We start from the raw sequence: 24,970 nt of genomic DNA on the forward strand, positions 1-24,970 counted from the left end.
TCTGATGACTCCAGCTTCTGCATTTCCCTCGACTGACTGGCTCTTCCAACCAAAATCCCTTAAAGAGTGCTCAGGCAATTCCAGGAAGAGCAAATTCATTAGCCTGATGTTCTATACAGTGCCTTTGTGGCAGTCCAGCATGGCAAGATCCTGCCACTTCAGCAGCAGGTAGTGAGTACTTTCATAGGTCTGCTTAGCAGTTACTAAATACACATTATTTTGCAGAAAGCATAAAACTAACAAACATAATGGATGTTGGGGGTGAGACATGCCATGACTTCTTTTCCACCCAATGCCATATGTGCAGAACTTGTCTTTCTGGCAGTACAATACCCAGCATTTCAAGACCACAGAGACCCAAAGTTTATTGTCTGCCAGATGGGCTGTGAAATGTGTACTGTTCATAATGGGATTAGGCAAGTTGTGCATTGTTTTAAAAATAATCTCAGCATTATCCTTTCTACCCTTTTAATGGGTTTCCCTTTTATACAAATTAGGAAATCCAATTTTTCTTTTTAAATACTTGCTGTAGATATCTGCTTTCAGCTTTACAAATGACATGTTATTCAGGCACATACTTCAACAGCATTAAGGAAAACCAATATTATTTTTTTTTGCATAAATGAAAGTACAAAGAACATATTATTGTATGGAACTATACATATTCACTCTGATGACATACCTGTACTTCTCAGGGTTCCAAAAACAATGAACAATATATAATGACACAGTTGCTACAATTCATAGCTGTTAGCTCCAGTAGAAGAAACAACTACTTTTGGAGGTATTCTTGCAGTTCCTGAAGCAAATAAAATTGTGCTTAAATGATTACCTGAACTAGAAATTATGCAGTTCACCTAAACTTCACATGTTTTTCTTGTAGTCATTGACACTCCCAAGGATTTCACAGAATTTAAATACAGACATATTCAAAATCAGGTGACTCCTCATCATCAGATTTTCATAGTCCTCTAATCAACCATTCTGCCCATCACCAAGAAACCATGGCCTCACAAATGAAACTATGTGCCTTTAAAAGCAAGGCTCAGCATAACCAGTGCTGTTCCTTGAGCTCCATACACTGATGTCTCCCGTCTTTCAAAGCTCTGCCTGTTTCACACTCATCCGTTGTTCGTCCTCCTCTCTGAATCCTGATAGGAAGAGCCTTTGAAATCCACTCACACTTCATCCAGTAGTGAACATGGACCATGTTCTGGGATATGTCTTCAGCACCACCAGTGCCATGCAGGGTAGGTCCGCATCTCACACCACACTCCCAGATTTCCTATGGGCTCAAATGGTTTATTTGATTAAGCTCTGTGGCTGGTTTGAACTCAGGAAATTTAATCTTATTTGGGAGCCAGGGCTTGGGAGAACTTCCAGAGTTCACCAAAGAAAAGATTCAAAGTTCTCTTGATTGCCATTGAGTTTGGATCAAGTGTTCAAGAAACATTTATCTTCTTACCAGCACTGCAGAAATTACCTGGAGTCTTGTGACAAGGTCCCATATCCAAGCTCTGTCTGCTGCAAGGCACCACCAGAAACACGTGTAATGTGTCGTGTCCCTGTGAAAAGGCCCTTAAGCTCTGACCTTCAAGGCATGCCAGAAGCCAAGGCCACTGGTGGCACCTTCCATCTAGACAGTCTTGTAATCAGTCTGCTACACTACTCTTTCATTAGCTACGGCTTGAACTAATCTTATTAGCACTAATGCAGCATCAGCCTGAGGGCCAAAGGGTTGAAATGTCCCTTTTGCACACAAAACTAACGTGACACTCCCAAGTAAGCATGACTAAGCTTTGAAATGGTGCAGAACAGACATTTTTATCACTCTTTCAGAATCTTCCCCTCCCGCTCCCCTGCTGTGGGGAATCAGGGATGGTATTCACCCACAGGTGGCAGTGCTTCAGTGGCAAACACAACCACGCTGGGATCCTGCAGAGCCAAACTGGCCGCAAAAGAGCATAGGTACACATGGCCTGGTGTTAATACTATTCCATAGTTAAAGCAGCTGGAAAATGAGTGAAAAAAAGAGATTGAGTTTCTCTGGGTTAAAGATATTAAAAGGGAGAACAAGAATGAATAGTGGCCTGTAGCCACTTTGAACAAAGTAAAGTAAGGACTATTACCTGATTTAAAATAATGAAATTGAAGCGAATTAACCGATAGACATTTTTCAGTTCCCCTCCAACTAAGAGGAACGAAAGGATTTGATAAGCTATGGAAACCCACTTAGAAAAACCACAGCATTAATTCTTGTGATAAGAAAGCAGTTATTTTTCTTGAAAGAGTTCATTGTTCATAAGCAATTTAAGGACAAATTCCAGTTCAGGAAAATACATTTCATATCAAAATTTAATACAACATCCAAGAGTGACAGGAAATTCGGGGCAGCAGAATTAATATTTTTAAAGTCCAATTCTTGAGGTCTATTTTTAATATTGATTCATAAAACTTTTGCGTTTAGTCAAACATTTTTGAAGCTGTGATTTGCCAGTGGTTTGGCTCCTCTGCGGAGGGGGATCTTGAAAACATTCTTGGCTTGGCTAGAAGGTATGAACTTGTTCTTGCTTTTGACCTCCTCCATTCTGCATGAATTCAAATATTGGTGCTGCAGTAGAAAATTGGAAGTGTGAAAAATGTGAAATTTTTCAAAATGTGAAAAAATACTTGAGCAAGGCTTTGCTGTGTTAGTTGTTGCATAACAAGTACTTTGTGTTGGCAATAACCTGAATATCTCCATCTTTTTTCCTCTCCAGCATTCCTCAAATAGTGCTCAGGACTTTTTAAGACATTGACTTTGTGTCCTTTTATTTCATTCTGAGTAAGTTTTAAAACATCTGGTGGTTTCCAGATGTAGAGAAAACATTCATTTAAAACTGTAAAGTTAAATTCTTCTGTAAATCCTGGAGTTCATGCATTAAGAAAATCCATGACAACTGATAAAACATGAAAAAAGAAATGTATGGCAGTCGCAGGCCTGGTTTATTCTGTTACAATAGGAACACTGAGGAACTGTTTATGTCCCAGGCAGTGAGAGGCAGCTGACTAGGGAACCTGGGCCATGGCAGAACCACAATCTTGGCTGCAGAGCTGGACTGGCACAGCAGGAGAAGGAAAGTCCCCGTGCATAAAGCACCTCCCTTACACACAGGCCCCAAGAAAGGGCTGTTACCAGCTCAAGTTCTTACCCTTGCACTGCAGGTTGGCAGGGCCCTCTTACAGCTACATAATCAATCCCTTCTTTTCCTGCTGGCTTCATCATGACTGTGTTTCTCCCTGACCACTCCTTCACTGTCTCATCTTGCATCTCCGTTTTCTATCATTCCTTCAGTAAAGGTTAAGACAATTTAAAGCTTTCAGCAGAAGCATTCAGTCACCCAGGAGCCTCATGGTGCCTGTTAGTCCTCAGAATGGGCATAGAAAAGGCAACAGCAAAATAAGTTTTCCATGCACTGTCCCACTCAGGATGCTGAGTACCTTGGCCTGCAGGTCTTCTCCCGTTAGGACACGAGGGTACTTCATTATCTTGCAGCACCTTTAGGTTGCTCAGTGAAAGCTACATCATCAAATCAAAGGTGGGACTGTCAAATGCTGCCAGTTGGGATGAGATCATCTGGCCAAGGACATAACCCAGAGACCATTTGCTTTTACCTGGGCTTGAAAGGCCACTTTGCTTCCAACCAATAACCAAAGCCTACTTGATTCACAAAAATGACCTGCTGATGAGGCACTTCACATTTCATTACTGAACCTCTGACCAACTGTGTTCCAGACCCTAATTTTCCCCTCAACAGTCCAACTGGATACCCTAAATAAGTAAAAGCACAGTGCCCAGCAGCCGTGAGGTGCAGACTTTCCACTGCTCTGAAAGGCAAATCCTACACTCCTATAAATATTTCTGAGCTCCATGTCAACAAACAGGCCCATCATCGAAATGTAAAAATAACTGAACCACGCTCCAAGACCTTTCACACTGCTGGAGAGGTGCAAAGACTCTGCAGAGTAAATAAGAATCAGGTTGGTAATTTCTATGCACATTCTTGTTTTCAATTACATTTAGATTTGTTTCAGTTAAAAATGAAGCTTGAACTGATGCCAGATTTCTTTTGTTTTTAAATCCCAACACACTTCAGATTAGCTGTGGACAACAGTTATTCTTTTCCATTCTCAGCCTACCACTTTAAAAGGACACAGAAGAGTAGCTCAGATTTAGGATCTGATTCAGTGGAGAGGACCTGATCTCTTGCCATGAGCACAGGTGCTTCTGTATTGAAGCATTAATCAACTCAAGTCCCATCTGACCACTTTATTCTGTCAGTATGGCAGGCAGGAAGCTGTGGGCTTTCTTCAGAAACTCATGAGGTCACTCCATCTCTTTAAAGCAGAAATAATGACTCTCCAGCAAAGAGTGAGAGTTGGCAGCTCTGATGTTGAGATGATGTAACTGTGCACAGTGGTGATGTGAGATTTTTCTTGGTTCCTAGAAGCCAATACTGCAGAGGCAATCATACTAACAACAGTATTTGCTTAAAATTTTTGGACAAGAAAGGAGACTAAGTTTCTTGCACAAACCAGCAGTGATCATAAGAGAGTGAAAGGTCAGGAATTGGCTGTCAGAATTGGAGGCAGTCAGGGCCAAGATGAGGTGCTGAAAATGAAAGGTAAGTGAGCAGTGCAAAGAGCTGGCTGCTCCCCTGCACTAACACACACATCTTTATATCCTGAGCACCCTGGGCTACCTCCCTTTCCATGGCTCCTCTGCTAACAGCAGGTTATCTTCTGAGCCTTGCCATGGGTAAAATGAGACGATGGAATTATTTGCTATTCGTAGGCTCCCCCAGAGTAAATACATGGCACAGTGTACCTTGGCAAAATGGGGTGGATGCTTGACACTGAATCAGCTTTCTTGGGCTTATTGGTGTGGGTGAATTTACTGAAAAATAACTACTTTAAAACAGAGGCATTTTTCTTTTTTCTACAGCTAAAGAGAGAAGCCTGAAAGGACTAGGTAGGTTGAACAACTGGATAATGAAAACACCTGATCACATTAACTCTGGGAGATTTCAGGAGCTGAGCATCTTGTAGTATTGTAGTACCCCAGTCCTTTACTTCTTGGGTTTGAAACACTACAGTGGTATTTAACAGAAACAGGTAATTCCTGTAAGAAAATTCTGGGCCACACTTGTCTGACCAAACTTTCACAATAGTATATTCTGTGCCTGTGTTTCAGTAGTGGACTATATAAGGATTCAATACTTAGAGTGTAAAAAAAAAAAAAAAAAAGCATAATCTTTCCATAATCCTAATTATTTTTGTCTAATTGGTCTAAACAATTTTACCATTGATACAGGTACTTATCCCAAAAATTGAGCATAATCAATGGATGTGGTAGGTGAATCAGCTAATAAAATACAACAATGTTTAGGAGATAAAGATCAGCTGCCCAGGGTTGAGAAGCTCCAACCTCCCTAGCAACTGATTCCCAATTCCCACTGCAGTCTGTCATGTAGATGGGGCATGGCAGCACCTCTCCCTTCAGAAGAGGAAAATTCAAAGTTCACATAGCTGTTCTCTTACTACAGGAAGAGAACTGTGAAAATCCAGTCCACTCTAATATGTAGGTATTCCGTATTGGAGCTCAGGACACTGAACTGCACTGCTGCAGCACACACACTGACAGAAGAGTTACGGGGGTCATCAACCACTGTATATTTTCCTACTGAATCATAATTAGAGATTCTTCTTTATTCCTTTATTTCCTCTTTATTCCATCACTGCTGATCAGTAATTCTGTGATGAATCTGATTCACTGTGCAAACACAGAATTCACCAGACTTCAGAGTGTCATGTCTAAAAGGGAAGCACCATTTCACATCCATTTCCTTTATCAAAAGGCCATTAAAACACCTTTTTCCCCCTAGGCTCCTGCCTCCCAATGCCCATGGAAAGAGGCATTTTGCAAAAGGCCAGGCTGGGCACTTCCTCTGTCCAGCTCCCAGGGCACTCTCAGGGAGCCCATGCTGCCAGCCAGAGTCTGCGGGAACTCAAGTCCTTTTCTGGACTCAAGTTGCTCGAGAAAATACTCCATTACTTCCCAAGCTAAATCAAATGAACAAAAACTACTCACAGTTGTTTTTTTTTTCAGTTTCTCTGCCCACCACAGAGACTCCTGAGCTGGCAGAGGCAAATGTCACTGCACTGAAGTCAATGGAATGATGCCCATTTATACCAACTGATGATTTAAACCTCTAGACTTTCTCTCTGGCACACATTTCTACCAAGCCTGGATGTAAAGCTGAGCTTTACAGAGGTGGAAATATTCACAGCTTGTTTAAACTCACACTTCCTCCCTTGCAGCTGCATCACAACAGCAGGAATTTTGCAGAAATCACTTCAGGGTAGCCATGTGCCCTAAAGGAAGGAGGAAAACCCAAAAGTCCATGATAAATAGATACCAGCACAGAGCCACAGCACAGCTGGCATCAAGGTGAGGTTCTGACTAACCCCAGCTTTTCCAACTTCACTTTTGTGCACAAGCACTAGAACAGTTACATGGAAGATGCAAGGTGCAGAAATGGAGAACAGACTGTGTGAGGGGCCCTTCCTTGCACAGAGAAGGTTCTCTGTGGGAGACTCACAAGGGCTGTTGGCTGAGGTAGCTGTGTACTGCTAGAGCACTTCTGGGGAGGGACTCCAGCTTGACTTCTGCAATGACTGTCTTATGCCCTCAAGCATGAGATTTTTTTACGCTTATCTTGGCAAGCACGACATTACTTATTGGCCACAGCCTGCCTGCAGAGAGGGAGGACTGGCTTGCTACCATTCCCCACTGGGTGGCTGCTAAGCAACTGTCCCAAAAGTTGGAGAGAAAGGAGAGAATGTTACTGAAATCATTCCTCAGCCCATCTACTTCCAGCTAAAGCCTAGGGAGAACAGCCTGAAAGAAACTAATGACCCAGGGGACCCACGTGACCAGGCATCTCCTGCATTTGGAAATCAGAGTCACCTGGCTGGTAAAAAACCAAGAGCGATGTTCCCAACAAAAAGGAGCCATGCAAGGACAATTCTGAGTTCTCATTTCTGGGAGGCTGAGGTCTATAACAAGCTGGAAAGTGCATCTTTGCCTGCTGCTTAATTAATGCTGCTTCAAACATGTTTTGTATGTGGAGCAATGGTGACATAAAGTGGCCTGGTGAGTATAAGGTGGAAGCATTTCCAAGAGACCAGGCAGTGTCAGAGTCACAGAATGGTTTGGGTTGGAAGGGGACGTCAAAGATCATCTCATTCCAAGACCCCTGCCACAAGCAAGGACATTTCCCACCAGACCAGGCTGCTCCAAGGCACATCCAGCCTGGCCTTGAACACTTCCAGGGATAGGGCAGCCACAGCTTCTCTGGTTCCAGTGCCCACCCCCCCCCCCGCCCGGGAAGATTTTTTTCCCTAATATCCAATTTAAGCCTGTTCTCTTGAATTCATTCCCTCTTGTCCTGCCACTCCAGACCCTTCTAAATAATCTTGCCCCTGCTGAAGGAAAACATAAAGGATCATTGAACTCTCTGGTTTTCCTGACAGGACCATCTGATCACTTTAAATTGTCTGCAAATATTGATCAATAGCTCAGTATCAAATGACACAATGAAATGTCAGCAAAGACAAACCAATTTTTCACCAGAGTCCTTTGCTGCCTATTGCATTTCCATATGCTTATTGTTTGTAGGGGTTTTATTCCAGTTCTTACAGGAGCAGATGTGTCCCCAGGCACCACACAGTGATAGAAATTAGGGTTTCTCCAAAATTATTTGGCACACTTTTTTTTTTGTTAACATCATAAACATTAGATGTAATTACAGGGAAAGATAACTACATTATAAAATATAAATTAAGGCTTATTTTATAGATTAAAAGCAAATCAATATTTAGCAACAATGTTCTTGAATATATTTTCTATAATTACAATATGACACTGATTAGTAATTCAGGCTGAAATTATGGGTCTTGGTTTTATCATCCACTAAACTGATAGAGAAATGCCTGCCCTATGAAACCACAGTTCTCTGGGTGAAAAAATAAAAAATCACAGCTGGACCTTGATGGCTTCAGGAGGATCACTTGTGTGCTAACAGCATCACCAAAGCTCCCTGGTGATACTGTCAATGGTCAGAACTACATAATAGCTTCCAATTTTTAAAGATTTGGAGAATATGGTTTTAGAAAAAATAAAATATTTTTATATGCTTTGCTTCTCACTGCCAAACTTGGTTTAGAACTTTCAAAATTCATAATACATTATATATTTAGGTTTCCGTAGCATACAGTGCAACTGTGAGCATACAGAAAAGGCAGCAAATCTTACTTATATCAAATAGTCAGAAATTAATTTCAGCTAATCACAAGTACACAAGCTATAGATGCACATTAAAGTGCTCCCTGTTTCATCTGGCTACCCCTAGACTTAGAAAATAAAGAAAAATGTCAGAAATAGAAATCAACAATTAATAAAGTTATAATTGCAACAATCAGAAGAGGAATGTAAAGAGACAACCACTGAGAGAAGCTGCTTTACAAAGAGTTTTGAGGGGTTTTCTTCTCCTGAAATTTTAAATTTCCAAAATGGTAATGGATAAAACAGAACACAGGAAAATAAACAAACTTTTTAGATTTTTTTTTTTCCTTATTCCCTTTTTTTTCCTTTTCCTGGAGAAGAAAGGCTCTATTTCTTCACTATACAAAGACTCTTTCATTGCTTGGATCCTGAAGTGTTAAGCTAGTTGCTTACTCTGCTACCTATTCACACTGTCAAGAATGCCCTAAAATAAATCCAGTGTAAACAGGTTCCACAGATCCTCATGGTTGGAGTTGTTACATGTGTAGGACAGAGCCAGAGCCTTGAGGTGGATCTGCCTCCACCTTCTCTTCTGAGCAGCTCTCCAAGACTCAAAAAGTCAAGTTTGACTTCAACTAATGGAAAAATTATTATGTCATAGCAAAAGGGAAAAATCCACAAGGCACCACATCTCACTAACCCAAACCCCATCCATTCTTTCCTGTTTCCTCAGCAGAACATCCAAAAGACCTTGCTCTACATTGCAACAAGCCCAACTCCAAAGGGTTTGGACAGCAGAAATAATGACACGGGTTTAAGAAGGTAAAAAATCCTTCCTGCTCTTTGATTAACTGGGCTTCTTGATGGAGTTAAGTGCAAACAGCTGCCTGGACTTCAACTGAAAAGCCTAAATCTAAACACTCGGTGTTTACATAACCCAAACTTCTAATCAGGCAGCTGGATAATCCACCCATTTAAAGTATCCCTAAGAGTTTCAGGAAAATGTGATTTTCTTACAGCTAAGCCAATCAACAACCACTTAAAAAAACTCCAGCTACCAAGTTACTACTTTGGAACAGAAATCTCAGCAGGACAGGGTCATGACCCCACAGTGAATCACAAAGCAATTTTGGTGGGATCCTTCCCCCTTTCTTTTTCTTTTTTCTTTCAGTATTTTTCCCCTTTTTTTTTTTTTCTTTGAGAAGTACAAATCTGAATCTCTAATTTCCTCTGTATTCAGATGCTGCAATGTATTAAATGAGAGGAGGAGAAAAGCATACATCAGTGCTTACACACATGCTGGCATCTGCTCACAGGGCCTTAATCGAAAATCTCGTGAAATCCGTGCTACATCCATCCAGAAACATGGAACTTGGGAAAGGCAAAGTACAATCACCACTAACAGTGCTCATCATTCCTCCAGGGAAAAAAAGGGAAGGAGAAGCAGGACTTACGAATGAGATGTTTTCACAGAAGAAAACAGTACAGATATTTACAGGACCACTTACAGAATGCAATTTTCCTTAAACTGACAGACACTTTAATAGGGACTCTGAATTTAGGGCCCCATCTCATCTCACCTCACCTCACAGTAGTGTTTTGCCACCATAATTCATTCTAAGGTCAAGCTCTCAGTTTTGTTTTTATGTTTGAATGAAATATTTTCATTTTATTGCAGTTTACATACTAGATATCACATGGTTTGTCTTTTTTTTCCTAACTTAGTAAAGACCCTGTGCTAAATCACATCCAGTCACACCTGTTAGATTAGGAGAGTCTGAACACAAATATTTTCCTTGGTCAATTCAACAAAATTTTAAGTGTCCCCAAAAAGGTGATGTTTCTTGGGTTATGCAGAGAACATGGGGTTTGCATCCTGATTTAAAGCATGGTCCTGGGGTTTTCTTGATAATTCTGCACCTCCACATCCCCACCTGTGAAAGGTAAGTGGTGTTGGTGTTCTCACAGCCCAGACCATAAGTAAAGCTGTATTTTAAAGCTGTATTTTAAAACTAGTGAAATACATTGAAAACAAGAAAAACATGTAACTTTTTCCAAGCAGAAAGGGATCCTTTTAGAACTTATGGTAATAAAATAAAAGGACATGCTTTTACACTGATAAAATCTGGCCACAGAGGAAATAAACTTTATTCAGCATTTCTTCATTTTGCTAAGACCCCAAGTAGACTAACAGATGCATCACTGGAGAGCAACACTGGAGAAGCAAACTACACAACCCCCTTTCAGATTACATGTTAAATACTTTAATTCCTAGCCAAAGAGGTTGAGAATTTCAGGATTTGATACAAAAAATGTGTCCTTTACTTTCCTCATCAGAAGCCAGATGTCCTACCTGCTGTATTCTTAGCTCTGCCTGTTCCTATGGGGACTAGATGGCAAATTAGCTTCCCCCCCCCTGCTGAACTGCACACCCTGCTCCTACCTGCATCCCTAGAAATTTCTTGTGCCTTCTTTAGGAGTCTGTAACTCCTTTCATCTTTCCCGCTTCTTTTCCACTCCTGTAGCTGATCACCACAGAAAGCAGAAAGTCTGGGAAAAAAAAGAGTAGCAGAATCCAGCAGTAACCCTACAAGAAATGAAGAGGCAAGTGATAGGAAAGATTGGAAGATTATTTATAAAACACCAAAATAACTTCAGTTTCCTCCAGTTCTAATCCTCTTCTTCATCTTAAAGATGAGACCACCTCTATTTGGATTTTTTTGAGATGTGTTTGAGTTTAAAGTTCCCTTTAATTAATCTTAAGATGTGGGAGGGGGATGGTTGGAGAGCTCTGAGCTGCAGAAACAGAGGCAGTTTATATTCTCTGTGTGAGAGCCAAAATAATAGAAGTGTTATAATTCAAATAGCTGTGTCATAAAAAATAGATAAATATACAGTATTTGCTACTGAAGAATCAGCCATACTCAAGGATTACCTCATAATTTTGAGAATTAAAGTAAAATGCAACAAGTTTCAAGTGAACTATCCTTTTTACACATGCATGTTTACACAGTCTCCGTTTTCTGTGTCTTGTTGATAAGATGCAAATAGCTTTTTAAGCAGCAAATCTATCACATCAGACTCCTGTAGCCCCATACTTGGATTGCAAGACACTCTTGGAAGTAAAAATCCTTTTTCAGAGTCTTGACACAGTTGGACTCACCCACAAGGTGAACTGACTAGTCAGTGAGAATTTGTATGTGAGAATCTGATCCATAAAGGCCATTAAAAATGCAAATACTGCAATATCTGGTGCAATACTGCTGTGATATCTGATCCACAAACAGGCTTGGTCTATATTGCAAATTGAGATACCAGTGTGAGAAGTCACAGCAATGGCTCTCTCTGCAGAAAACCAGGGACAGAATTTCTGGGTGTTTTAAGACAGACGTTTTCCAGCTCAGCCCTGAGCTCACACCCAGTCCTGCTGTGTGCTCACAGCTGCCTCAGCCCCAGCTAAATCCAGTTGTTCTTCTACAGCCCCAAATCCTATTTAAGTTGCTTTCATGTCCTGCATTCACACCAGTGTGCAAAGAGCCCCCAGGCAGGGACAGGGTGCAGAAGAAGATCCTATCTGCCAACTGACTCTCTGTGGCACCATCCACAGGGGAAATGCAAATGCCTTCATTCCATAGGGGTTTCTAAGAGAATTCATTTGAAGCCTGAAAGTGATAAAGGGTAGTTATTCTGCAGATTTTATGATTTTCCATAGTAAGCAACTACATATTCAACATCTGCTTATCTTGTTCAAAAATGAGCTTTTGAAAAATAAAAATGGGAGGAATCATAATTAAATATTCAAAACTCAGAATTTGTTTTTAACAAGGTCTGCTTATAGAACTCAGAAGGCCATTTTTTTAAAAGAATAACACAATTTTATAGAATTGCAAGCATCTGTACTAAATGTTTGCCTGAGTTTCTGTGTAGCTAAAAATGGTTACAAAGAACAACCTCGCAAACACAGAATCACACTGCCAAGATAAGGTACAGCTTGCTGATAGTTTCAGTGGGTGTCACATAGTACTTCTGTGGGCTACATAATTTATTCTGACCAAGGCCCTCTAAGAACAATTAAGTGTTTCAAGCCAGAGCTAGTGAAAAAAAAAAACCCCAACAACCAACAACTAAAACAAAAAACTTAAGGCAGAATTTTCAGGCTAAAAAAAAAATACCATCAAAATATTTCACTTGCACATCCACGATGGACTATCCTAAGCAAATGGTAACAATAGGAAAATAAAATAAAACTAGAAGCTATTTGATGTGCATAAAACAGGTTTTCACAAAAGAGAAGAAAATAGGTTTCTCACAGGGATTCCAAGTTAAGCTATCTACTATCCCAAAGCAGAACTAGCTACTGTCTGTCATCGGTGCACTACTAACAGTTTATTAGTCTGATGACATCTCATCTAGAAAATACTGGTAAATTGTCTCAGGCTGAGAGGCAACAGCCAGTGAGAAGGACTTGCCGTGATGTGGTGGTGGCAAGCAGGATTTTTTAGACATCTTCACTTACTCTGTGATAAAATGTTTCCAAGATGGTGTCACCTCCCTCCCAGACTGCCCTGCTTTTCTTAGCGCCTGATATGGGATCAGTGACTTCTGTGAATTGGAGCTAATCTCAGGATATGTCACATCTGTAGTAGGAGGAACAGCTGAGCAACACTTGTCCAGGCATAATTGAGCCTCAAGATTGCAGAGCAGTGTGTGATTAATTGGCTGAAGGATTCCTGATAAAGGGAAAGAGGATAATGACCTGCCTGGGTCAATGGGAGGTGCTCTGCTTATCTGGAAGCAAAACAGGCATTAAGAGAAATGCTCCTGATCAAGGTCACAGGGAATGGTGACAGATGCTGTGTGTGTGAATTTGAGGCATTTCAAAATCACATTCCACAGATGTGCACAGGGAAAGTTTGCTTAGGAAGAGAATTCTAATGCCTTTTATGGTTCTGATTCCACAATCATTATTCCCAAAAGTAATCCCAGGAAAAGATTTACTGAAGAGCTTTGCAAGTACTTCCGTGTCAGTTTGGAAAAGGTAAGACTAAACTAAGAGGATTCTTGCTTGATTTTTCATGTGGATATTCCAGCTTGTTCCAAGGTCCTCTGGAACAACTTGTCTGGGCAACAGCTGAGGTAGCACACGTGACTCTTGGTTTAGGAACTACTTCAGCTCTCTAGGCCTGCTCAGCTAAACTGAAAAGAGCAGGAACCATTTCTAATCTCCACTCCTGGCTTCCCAGCAACCACAACAACCTCCTTGGTGCACTCTCAGGGAAGGGAAGGCTTGAACATTTCTCAGGATGGACTCAAAGAACAAGTGCTGAGTATCTCTCACAGTCTTGTGCTTCAGCTCACCAGGATGTTTTACACAGAACAACTACATCTTGTCCAGCAAGTCTGCAACAAAAAGCTGCTTTAAATATCAGCTGAGTGACTTCAGGTAACAAAACAATGCCAAACACTTATTTAAAATAAAAAAGGCTGCATGAAACAAAAGATATCCTTTTATGGCACAGCATTAAAGTCTGTTCTGCCATGCACAGGACTCCCTGTGTCTTATGGACTCTGCATTTTCTGGGACACAACACCCTCAACAACCTAAGCAAATTTGGCCATTCACACTTGGCTGATCTAGCAGCCCACTTCAACATTTGTTTCCTCAAACAGCTCTCCCTCTTTCCTGGGTTGGTAAGGATTTCACCTCCACCAAACATTTTTTTTTTTTTTGTCCTAAACTCTAAATATCCATGAAAGAGCTTCTACAGGAGCTGAGCTCTTTACACTCCATGACTGCACTCCAGATGCCTCTAGTATAATGATATTTTTTTCATCTGCCACACAGATTTTCATACACTGAGGTTACTGCTCAATTACATGTTGCTTGTGGAAAATTGAGAGGATGGCAGCTTATTGGAAATAAGTGTGAGGTAGAGTCTTACAGGGAGGGAAGTCACTCTTTGAAGCTTTGGTCGGCACTGGTTTATATAGGCCACACAAGAGAAGGTGTGGTGGGTCACCAGCTGACAGATGCTCAGAAGAAATCAAAACTTGTACTGGTTTTGGCACAAATACAAATGGGCAAAGCATCAACCAGAACAGAATTTTAGCCTTAATGGAAAGTTTTCCACTTCAAACAACCACAAAAAGTAGGAAAAAGATCTTAAAAGTTATTCAGGACCAAAATAGTCAGACCATGAACAGCAACAATGTTGAGTTTGCAACATACAGAGTTTTCACACCTTTTTTATGCCCTCTCTGGGCAAAAATGCCCATTCCAATGAGTGAACTGTGTACACTGCTTCAGCCCAGGGAAATGAGAGTTCCCAGTTCCACACAGTTATCCCATCTGCATCATGTGTACTCTGAGCCAACTGGAAATGCTCAAGTTGCCATGAGCAATCCATGGCCTCACCCCAAGAAAAAAAAAAACAGAATTCAAACCAGGCAGCCCTTGAACAACAGCATGAGTACTTCCCATATGCAGGGAGAAAGGATTTGGCTACTTCCCGTTTCGCTCAAAGAAGATTTGTAGCTGATCATCATACAATAAGTGCTGGATAAGGGTTATTAATATTTCCAAACCCACTTCACATTGGTGACTAATTCTAACTTATTTGGTGCATAAATCACACGGTACTAAAGCATTATGCTTTCCCTCCACTTTGGCTGTAATTCTGAATCCTTGATGGTGTTCTCTTACAAACCCCTAAGCTATTAATGTGACTCCAAACGTGCTGAGCTGAACTCTAATTTATAATCTCACTTCTTGCTCATGCAGCACTTTCCCTTTCCCCAGCACCTGGCTTTCAAGTGTCCTACTTTGCAGTGCCCAACCCTCCAAGGAGTTCTCAGTAACAGAGCTCAAATCCAGCTCTAAAAGCAGCTCCCCTTAGTGCTACCAGCACTTCAGAGCCCCCACATCCTACTGAACACAGAGATGAGATTAACTAAGGGAGTTTGAACAGTGGGACGCACATGGAAAAACTCAGCAATATTTCTGAGCTTTGTCCTCATGCAAAGAGTTTGGTTGTATTAAAAATACAGTTATAGAGGGCATGTTTCTTCATGCTCTGGGGAGTGAAGTGTCCTCTGACATACAATATATATGGAATTCTCCTCCTTCCCCCTTAAATATGGCTGTTCCCTTTTACACTGAAACAGTCACACAAGGAGAATGCTGCTCCCTGCATGTGTAGAACAGGAGTTTCATGTTCTCAGAATTAAGCTTTCCCATGAAGCCATGCAGATTGCTATTTTAACTCAGATCAACCTATGCCTAAACTCTGCTGCCATGAGTGTGGTTGTTCTTCCAGCAGCAGTCAAATGTCACACTCACAAACTCATAAAATATGTGATTTGGCTCCCTGTTAGGAGGCTGGCATTTATCATAAATACAACCTCTTCCGCTTACTCTAGATCAGTGCTCGGGGTTTTTACCTCTGAGAGTACTGTTACAATTCACCACTCTGATCTACACATAAGCTACAGTCATTGATTAATTCATCCTACAACAAATTAATTTAAGGATTTTATATCATGGAAAAATATTCCACAGGCTCTGTTTACTATTAAAAAAATCTGTACACTTGATTTTCTTTTATGGTATTTGTCATGAGTTTGGTTCTATCTGAGCTTTACTATTAGACCAAAAAGACACAAATATAAAATATGTTCTCCATACACTACAGTCTTTCCAAGTTCTCCTAGACAAATCTAAGTAAGTTAAAATACATCCACAAAAGCAACTCCTGTGTGTAACACAGAGGGAAAAAGCAGACTTACAGCTATTTTCAGCAATTTCCATCCAGGCAATGGTATCTACAGTTCTCTTTTTTCTATAGTAAAAAGACAAAGCCTTTTGAGAACTGGGATGCCATCTGTATTCAAACAAGAAACATGTTGGTGTTCCAAACACTTAGAATGAGGCACATTCAGAAAAGGTCTGGTTTTAGAGGCTCACTGTTATCTGTGGATAAGTATCTCCCAAAGCAAATCAATGTAATCATTCCTAATTCAATTGTCCAAGGTCATCTAGCACAGAATGAATATTAACCCTCAGAAAGATCACTTGCTCTCACACAAGCTCTCTACTCTAAAGAGAGTAATGTTCTCTTCAGAAAGATGAAAATTTGGGAATCACAGTATGAATCACTTGCTCTCACACAAGCTCTACTCTAAAGAGAGTAACATTCTCTTCAGAAAGATGAAAATTTGGGAATCACAGTATGAATCTAAAACTACGTTTCTATGATACATGAAAATAAAATAAGAGCAATTATAAATGTAAATTAAATAAGTTGCAACTTATCTGGACTGGCTTTTAAGGCATGTGCCTTGAGATTTGCAGTGCAGAAATAACATTGCTCTGACATCACAAGTATGCACTTCTGTGCATTGAGAAAATCCTGCTGTTTATTTGGAACTTTTGAAGTCTAGTATCAATATAGATTTGTAGTCCCCAGAGTGTCCTCAAGGTCTGAGAAGTGTATTTTTAACTTCCATGCTTACTGACATTTCATTCAGGCTGTTTGGCTCTTCTCCCCATCGGGGCTCCATCAGCCATTGCTCTGATTTCGGCACCATGGCACTTATTTGCTTTACCCTTTCCTAAAGACCTGTGCGAGGAGGGGTGGTCTGCTCTGGCGATGAATTCACCCTCACAAGAATGGTGTTAACTTAGGAGCTGAAGCTCTTTGAGGGCACGTTTCTATCAGTTCAATCAGCACAAACCAAGGAAATGCTGAGTTCAGGCAGCGCTGCTGCTCGGGGTGGTTGTACATCAGGGTGGTGTTTTACATGCCTCACTGCCCACTCTCTGTAATACCCACAGGCTGCCCAGATCCCCTTCCCCCTCACCTCCAGGATTCAGCCACACTCAGGGCTCATCCTGAAGCACACCCACCACCATGGAGAAAGTGGAAGTGGCACAAGGGAAAAAGCCCATGGGGGGACAGCATGAAGCAGTAGCTCAGTGTCAGCTGAACATTGGCATCCACACAGTGCATCCCCCTCAGAGATGTGATCCCGCAGAACCCGGAGTGCACAAAGGCTGTTTGATTCCGCTCTAAACAATTTTAGCTGTGCTCAGAAAACAGACTCAGTTAAAAGCTTCAAGAATTCCTATAAAAAAAACCTTTTGCATCTGTGACATTTTTGCTGTATTTTTCAAATCAGGTTACCAAAAAGGGAAACAAAAAAATTAATCAAGGAGTTTGTTGGTTGGAAAAGCCAGTAATTTTTAGCCTGTATTCAGAATAGTTTAGAAAGCTTGTTATATAACAGGGTGATACAGGAAGAGGATATAAGGCTTTTCCTTCCTGATTTATACTAATGTTGGATTTCCAGGATGCCATCAGGGAAGTGCAGGTTGTGTATGTCTAAGAAAATATCACCACTTTTTTTAATAAGGCAAAGAAGATTCATAGTTTGCAGGGCCTGGCACTTTATGCCACCATCAGAACCAGAACAGAACAAGAATCAGAAGTCCTCAGAGATGGCACTGCTCAAGTATGGAGAAGTGCCACTCACAAGTAGGACCTAGTCTTAGGAGGGTGGCTAAAGAAGGACAGACCTGGTTTGGTGTTCAGCACTGTCCAAGTCATTGCACATTGTCCTTATAGAGCAAAATGGAAAGGAGAAAAGTGAGCTGGACACACCAGCCTAGTTGGCAGGAGCACAGGAATTCTATTTTTTTAGCTACCATAAAGACCTACTGAAACAAGAGCTTCCCAAATCTCTGTAGGTATGTCTGTGACTTTTCCATCATCAGTAGCCTGCTGCTTAGGGAAGCAGAACATTAGGCTTTCTTTAAAGGAGCCTTAAAAGCCCCTCTGTTCACTTTCAACTATTCATCACAGTCATTTGAAGTTCTCATTTGCACCCCTCCTTCTTCTTATGCACATCTGGTGCATCATGTACTACGTTGCAACCATAAATAATGAAGGAATGATATGGAGATACTGCATGCTCTGTTCCAGTGTCCTCATGGCCAACCTTCCAATAAAGTCCTTACATTTTCACTACAATAAACACATAAGAGAAGGGATGGAGGGACAGTGTTCCCCATTCTAGAATGCAGCATTTAAATTGCACTTTATTAGCAGGGTCAGCAAACACATAGGCTGAAAAATAAATTGCATATTTGAAAAAGAGGATTTTCTCCCTTAGTGAGTACATTTGCATTGAAAACTCCAAATAGAACGGAGGGCATTAGAATTAGCAGAAGCACTTCAGGAAAGGCTAATGTCTGTCAATAGTTGGGTCTCCTGGCAAAATCTGGCATTTGTATCTCCATTTGCATGCCTGACACTGAAGTGGGAGAAGGCTGCTTTTAATTGTCTTTGTTGCAGATGTATGATATAACAGAATGTTGTCCCAACACACAACTTGTTAGGAGGTTACACGGATCATGTCAGATCTCTGCACTTGGTGAGCATTTCTGTAGCTGTGTGACATTCTCTCACTGTGCAAGCATATCCTATTCCATGACTGATTCGACTGATAATGGAAATGGTAGGAAAACTGCAACTAGTTTTGTAATTTTTCCAAGTAGCAATTGAAATTTCTCTGTCAGCACTAGGCCTGTTACCTTCCATTTCCATCTTCACCAGAAGCTCCTTGCTGCTGGTGTACAAGTTTCTTTGGAGAAGCCTTTTTAAGCGGAGACTTGACAAAATGGGGTTTGGTCAGTGACCATTAAATGGTTCTTTAAATGCAGAATAACAGATTATGGCACTTCCAGGCTAGGCAAAGTGTGCCAAACATGAGCACTTCAAACTCTAAAACAGAGCTATGAAAACTATGCTGACCTCCTTTCAAAACTCTATTCCCACATACTTATGGTGAAAAAATCTCCAAAGAATAATACATTAGGGATTGCCTTCTTTGCAAAGCTATTTTTGGTTTATCACTATTATACACTCATTCTGCGTGATTTCTGAAGATGTCTTTGAGTTCCATTGTCTTGAGGAAAAGTACCACTGTAGTATTTATGTATTTTGACCACAGGAAAATGTTCCAGTTCTATGATTCACAACTTCATACAAACCAGGTCTTGCACACAACTTGAAATAAATTAATCTCAAGAGCTTGTCATCACCCCTGGGTGAAATAATGGGAAATCCTTTTAACTGTCTCAGTGAACATTAGGCTCTTACCTTCCTTGAGTGCTCATCCTAATTTCTCAGTCTTGTTTTACTAAATACTCATTATAAAATATTAATTGCATCCACATATAGCAAGTTGCCTGTGCAAATGAGCAGCAAATGGAATACATGAAACTCCAGAAAAAGGCAGCAGTAGTATAAGGCAGTAAAGCATTTGGAGTGACTCCTGACAGCAAGGCACTCAGAGGTTAAACTGGACTGCAGTGAAAGAAATCCCTGCTGAAGGGTTCATTTATTTACACTCCCATTAGATGAGCCTGCAAAGACATACATCAACAGAAACAAACCATTTTTGTACGTCCATTGAGCGAACATCCATCAGTGAACACGATCTGTGCCAGCATGTCTTAGGAGTGACAAGATATTATTATTGTAGTGCCAGAGGAGGAGGGGGGCAGGGCACAGAACAAAAGGGAGTGCTGATCCTTGCCTTAACAATGAGCCCCTATTCTCTTGCACTGCACCTGAGCTCCGAGCTTTCAAACCCAACAACCTTTTTCCATCAGCCACTAACAGCTCCTCTGTGGTTTGCCTCATAACTCTCCTGTTTCCTTCAAAGGAGCCTTCCCCTCATGGCATCTCTGACTACTGTATCACCTCTGCTAAATAAATGACATCACCTCGCTCATCAGCCACATACAGCTTCACTCCTTCCCACTGTTTGAACTCACTGTTTATTTTTTTAAGCACCTAACCCTCTATTAATCCTCCAGACAGCACAAAGGATCCATTTGCCAGAGACAACGATTAGGGCTGTGAGCACTGAGGCTTCCTGGGAAACACCTGTTTCCCTCAAATAACCTGAAGGAAAAAACTCAGCAAGCAGGACAAACTGCTGGTGGAAGTGGAGAAAAATGAGAGCACAGTCCTGGTGTGATGAGAGCTACCAAACTCCAGATGGTGGATGTCTGGTGTTCTTCAGTGATCAGTGCAGAAACACATTCAGCATCTACAGTACCAAACTCATGTGCCTTTGACACTTGGTTGCTCCTGATCAACTGTGTCTCCCCTTTTCAAATCTTATGAGTGCAAAAATATGTAAACTACATAATGGAAATATTTTTTGTAGTAATTTCTATTATTGCTTTTTTTCTTTGCCCAAAATTTATATTTGAAGAGACCAACAACATCTTAAAATCTGAAATATTTCAACCAGCTCCATTTCTGAAACATCATCAGTACCTTAACATCGACCTTACTGTTGTTCCAGGTTTTGCAGGTTTTTCTTCCAATGGCACCAAACATCTGTCCCAGTTTTGAAAAATGAACATTTTAAGAGAGAATGAACAAGGATTTGAACTTTCATATTTTGGTTAGTCATATAAAGGTAACAGTCAGCCTTTGGAGACACAAACTCATATAGAAAAGGTCAGTAACTGGATAGCTGTTGGATTTAGCTCCTTTGGAAACAAAGATAAGTGAAAATATACAAACAATACCAAGTGGCATAGCATGGCTGAGTCACTCTCTGTTTTATGAAATGAGAAAAAATTAGGTACCAAATAGGTTGTATAAGCACTACAGGCAATAACTAAAGCTGGAAGAAGGCCAGACACCATTGCTAGCTGCTATTTGATCTCCTTCAAGATCCCTGAACACCCCATGCCTGATAAGTCAGTGGAAAGGCTACTGCCCATCCCAAGAGGTGCTGTATTGAACCTAGCACAGCTGGGTTAACAACAGCACACAGAACAAGGAGCAGAGCAACTACTACAGAGCTCAGTTCAGCACCACACTGGGAAGTAGGCTGTGCTGATACTCCCAGAACCATAGTCCAAGGCTGATCAGCGTTTCTTCTTTCCAGTGGAATCAGTCCTCTTGAGTACTTTTCAGCCTCTGAAATTAATGGGATTATTCAAAGAATAATGCACCACAGAACCGTAATATTTATGGTAAATCCACCACAGTGATTTCTAATGTACTGTGATCCAAGAATTATGAATAAAACATCAAGAACTCCAAGAGAAATTTTCAACTGATATAAATCAGCTGATCCCCCTTTCAAAGTTATGGAGCTGCAGCAATTTGCAACTAACAAAACCACAGCTTACCATTTTTAAATTTAAAATAATTTTTGCAGTATTTACAGCTAAGAGCATACCCTTGTTTTTATTTTCTTATTGTAAAATAATAGATCATTTCTTCTAAAATAATAGGTTGTTTCTGAGCCATGAAGTGCAGGGGGGTTTAACTTATCACCAAAATTAGACATTGCAAGACATTATTTAGATACCCATTAGTTTCTTATAAGTTGCATTGCATATACATTAGCAACTTACTTAAGAAGGCTCAGGAGGAAATGAAGAATGTATTAGGTAAGAAAATGTATACACAGGAATAATATAAAACACACATTTTCTTATTTTCTAAATCCTTCTGGAACTGATGCTCTTAACACCACATAGAAACAAATACATATACGTGGGGGGGGGGGGTGTGGGTGGGTGTGTGTGTGTGTAATATATATGTAGATACATAGTTTTATCTATCCATATGTATTGTTCTAGTAACAGTCACCCTTTCATGGGGCTCATCAGTCGCAGGTTTTACTCACCTGATGGGCAATTTGCCATTGGGCTGTCCCATCCGTCAGCACACCTTATCTGCCTTTCTTCAGATCCATACTTACAAGTAAGGGAAGCTTGGATATCTGTCTCCTCCTAAGCACAATAAAATTAAAGCTGTAATTAGCAGCCTGCCCTGGACACCAGGTTACATTCCACACTGCATGGAGGGCTTTGGGCAGGAGTGGCAGGTCCCTTGGTGCCATGTAGGAGCCCAAAGGAGAAAGTTAGACCTGATGTGTGCAAACAAATCAGAGCTGAGCTTGTCCTCCCCTCAGGAAGCTGAATTATAAACAGGAGCTCATGGTTGGATGGCATTGAGATTCCCACAAGACATCTGGGTGGAAGAAATTAGGTTTCAGGAAAAAGAACTCATAGTGAGTATCTTGACTATTGCTGCCTGTTTAAGTAAAAGTTATCAACAGAAATAAACCAATCAAAATACCATTACCTTTTTGAAAGAAAGGATTTCAATAATTTACAAAAACAGTGTAGGAATTAATTCCAAATCCTTCAGCTATTGTTAGTTCAGTGCTGCACTCAGATGCACTCTGGGGTGGGGCTGCTGGCTGCTGTGGCCGGCGGGAGCAGCCCCTGTGTCCCCTCACAGCTTCGGAGAGCCTCGTCCTCTCCTCAGAGCTTCAGAGAGGAGCTCCCACTCTCTCCTCACACTCTTCAGAGGGCTCCCTCTTCTTCTCACAGCCTTAGGGAACCCCTTGTCCCTCACAGCTCAGGCAGTGCCCCTTCCTCTCCTCACAGTCCAGGGTAGCCACTTCCTCCCCTCACAGTCTCAGAGAGCAGCCTCCCATCTCTCCCCACAGCCTCAGAGAACCCCGCCTCACAAGGAGACTGATGCCCAGGCACCCAGAGCTGGGCAGGGAAGAGCAGCTTTAGTGTTCCAAAACATTCAGAAATCCCCCAAAAATTGGTTCTGAAGGTTTTCACGCAGCAGGGTTGTCAAGCCACCCCGTTCCATGTTAGCAGTGACAACCTGCACCTTGCCACCCACCCTTCCCCCACAGACCCCGGTCAGGTGTTCTGAGGTAAATCCTGACATCCAGCAGCCCAGGAAACACAACATCTTAAACTTCTCACAGACATTTGGGTTCAGTGATGCCACTTCCCAGACAAAAGGGATCATCCATCTTAATTAACCAAACTCAAGTGAGCAGCTATGTCAAATGAATTTGCAACATGCACATTATCCTATCACATGTACTCTTGGAGTATCTGCACCTTGGCTGACAGATTTCTCATTAACACAAATGTACTTCAGCCTTGCTTATAATTGAAACCTCGCTTCTGGACAGCCACATGAGTGGGAGAGCCAGGAGAACTACTTTTTCCATGTTCACATAAATCCCTGCCAGTCCTTGATGTCACCACCTGATTAGATCTCTGGCACCGCCGGCTCTGCCTTGGCATGGAGGAGAGCATCATCTCACCGTGACTGCCTCGAAATGTGGACTTGAGGTTGAAGGCAGAAAAGGAAGAACAGCAGATGTTCCATGAACCAAACTGAGTTTTCTGCAGATCAGCTGGTTTTCCCTTAGTAGGAGGGCACAATTACCTAATTAGATCAATCAAGAACACAAAGTATTTGAAGCTACTGTTCCTTCCAAATCTTGCCTACATATCTGAGCAGCAAAAAAATGAGAAACAAAAAGCCAGACATGAGTCCCTGGTTCCACCAATCCCTCCTTGAGCCAACAGAGCTCCTGAGCTACATAGAGAAAGTGTGAACATGATATGAGATATGACCTTGGCCAAACCAGGGCAGATGCTTGGGAGGCAAAAAACCCACCCCAGTACCCTTTTTAATACTTTTCTCTGAAACAGTTGTAGTGTTTTAATGTAAGCAAAATTACATATTCTTCCCTGTGCTCAGCCTCAGAAACTGCTGAAACACTTCTGCTGATCATTTCCAGGGAAGCCCAGCCTGCAGCAGCCCTCAGCATGGATGATTTCAGCATGCATGGTAAAAGTTTAACAGCATTAGAAGCTGCCACAATAGAAATTGTTGGACATCACTGGTTTCACTTATAATAATGAAACTTGCTTGAAAGCTAGGAGCAGTTTGAGGTAGTAGTTTTTACATAATAAAGACCGTTTTTTTGTGAAACCAAATTGTTTTACAGCTGAATGTTTTAACTTTCCAAGTTAATCTTGACTCATATGTTTTATTCTCACCATATCACTGTATTTCATTGTTTCAACTCATACATCTGTTACATGAAAACAAATGTTGATACATACCATATGTGCAAAATGTTACACCCCAGTGAGCTTACACTGTTACACTTTATGGTATGATAATAGAAAATCACTGCTATCAAACATTGTATTTTCAAATTTCAGAATCAAAATATTTTGACACTTCCAAAGTAAAACTTCTCAGAATATTCCCTACACTGTGAGTGCCCAACACACTCCAACTTCATTGAGTGCCTGATTTCCCAATGGGGTATGCAAACTCATTTTGAAACTTCAAATTTTGTTCTAATAGAGAAAGTTCTACTTTCCAACAAATTTTACCAGTAGCATATAACACTTAAACAATAACTCTGAGACTTCAAAGTGCTTGAGTAAATAGGTCAGTGTCTGAGAAAATAGGATATATGGTCAATGAGAAAAAAATGTGATTTCTTCAGCTAACACTCAAAATTCTGAGGTTTTTGTTTATTTTTCTTTAATTCTGGACAGTTCTGGCCAGAAAAAAAAAATTTATTTAGCAATGCTGCCATCAGGCAATTTGCACCTGTGTTCCTGTTTTCATGTGTATGTTTTGCAGAGCTTAAGTTATTGAAGCTTTGCAACCTATGTAACTTGCTCATACATAAAATCAGAGTAATTGCAGCAGTCAACTGAAAGACTTTAATGTTCTCTTGTTAAACACTAGCAGATCCCTCCCC

General features: G+C 41.0%; 1 protein-coding gene across 1 annotated transcript in view; it reads right to left on the reverse strand.

Annotated features, from left to right (window-relative positions):
• Positions 1–24,970, reverse strand: part of BMP2 (bone morphogenetic protein 2) — a 187,203-nt gene that overhangs the window by 77,778 nt on the left and 84,455 nt on the right. Inside the window, exon 2 of the mRNA XM_077781977.1 lies at positions 22,049–22,154. The gene's annotated coding sequence lies outside the window, so the exon portion shown is untranslated. The remainder of the gene's footprint in view (positions 1–22,048; positions 22,155–24,970) is intronic.

This window comes from Lonchura striata, chromosome 3, assembly GCF_046129695.1.
Source record: "Lonchura striata isolate bLonStr1 chromosome 3, bLonStr1.mat, whole genome shotgun sequence".
In the NCBI taxonomy this organism is placed as follows: Eukaryota; Metazoa; Chordata; class Aves; order Passeriformes; family Estrildidae; genus Lonchura; species Lonchura striata.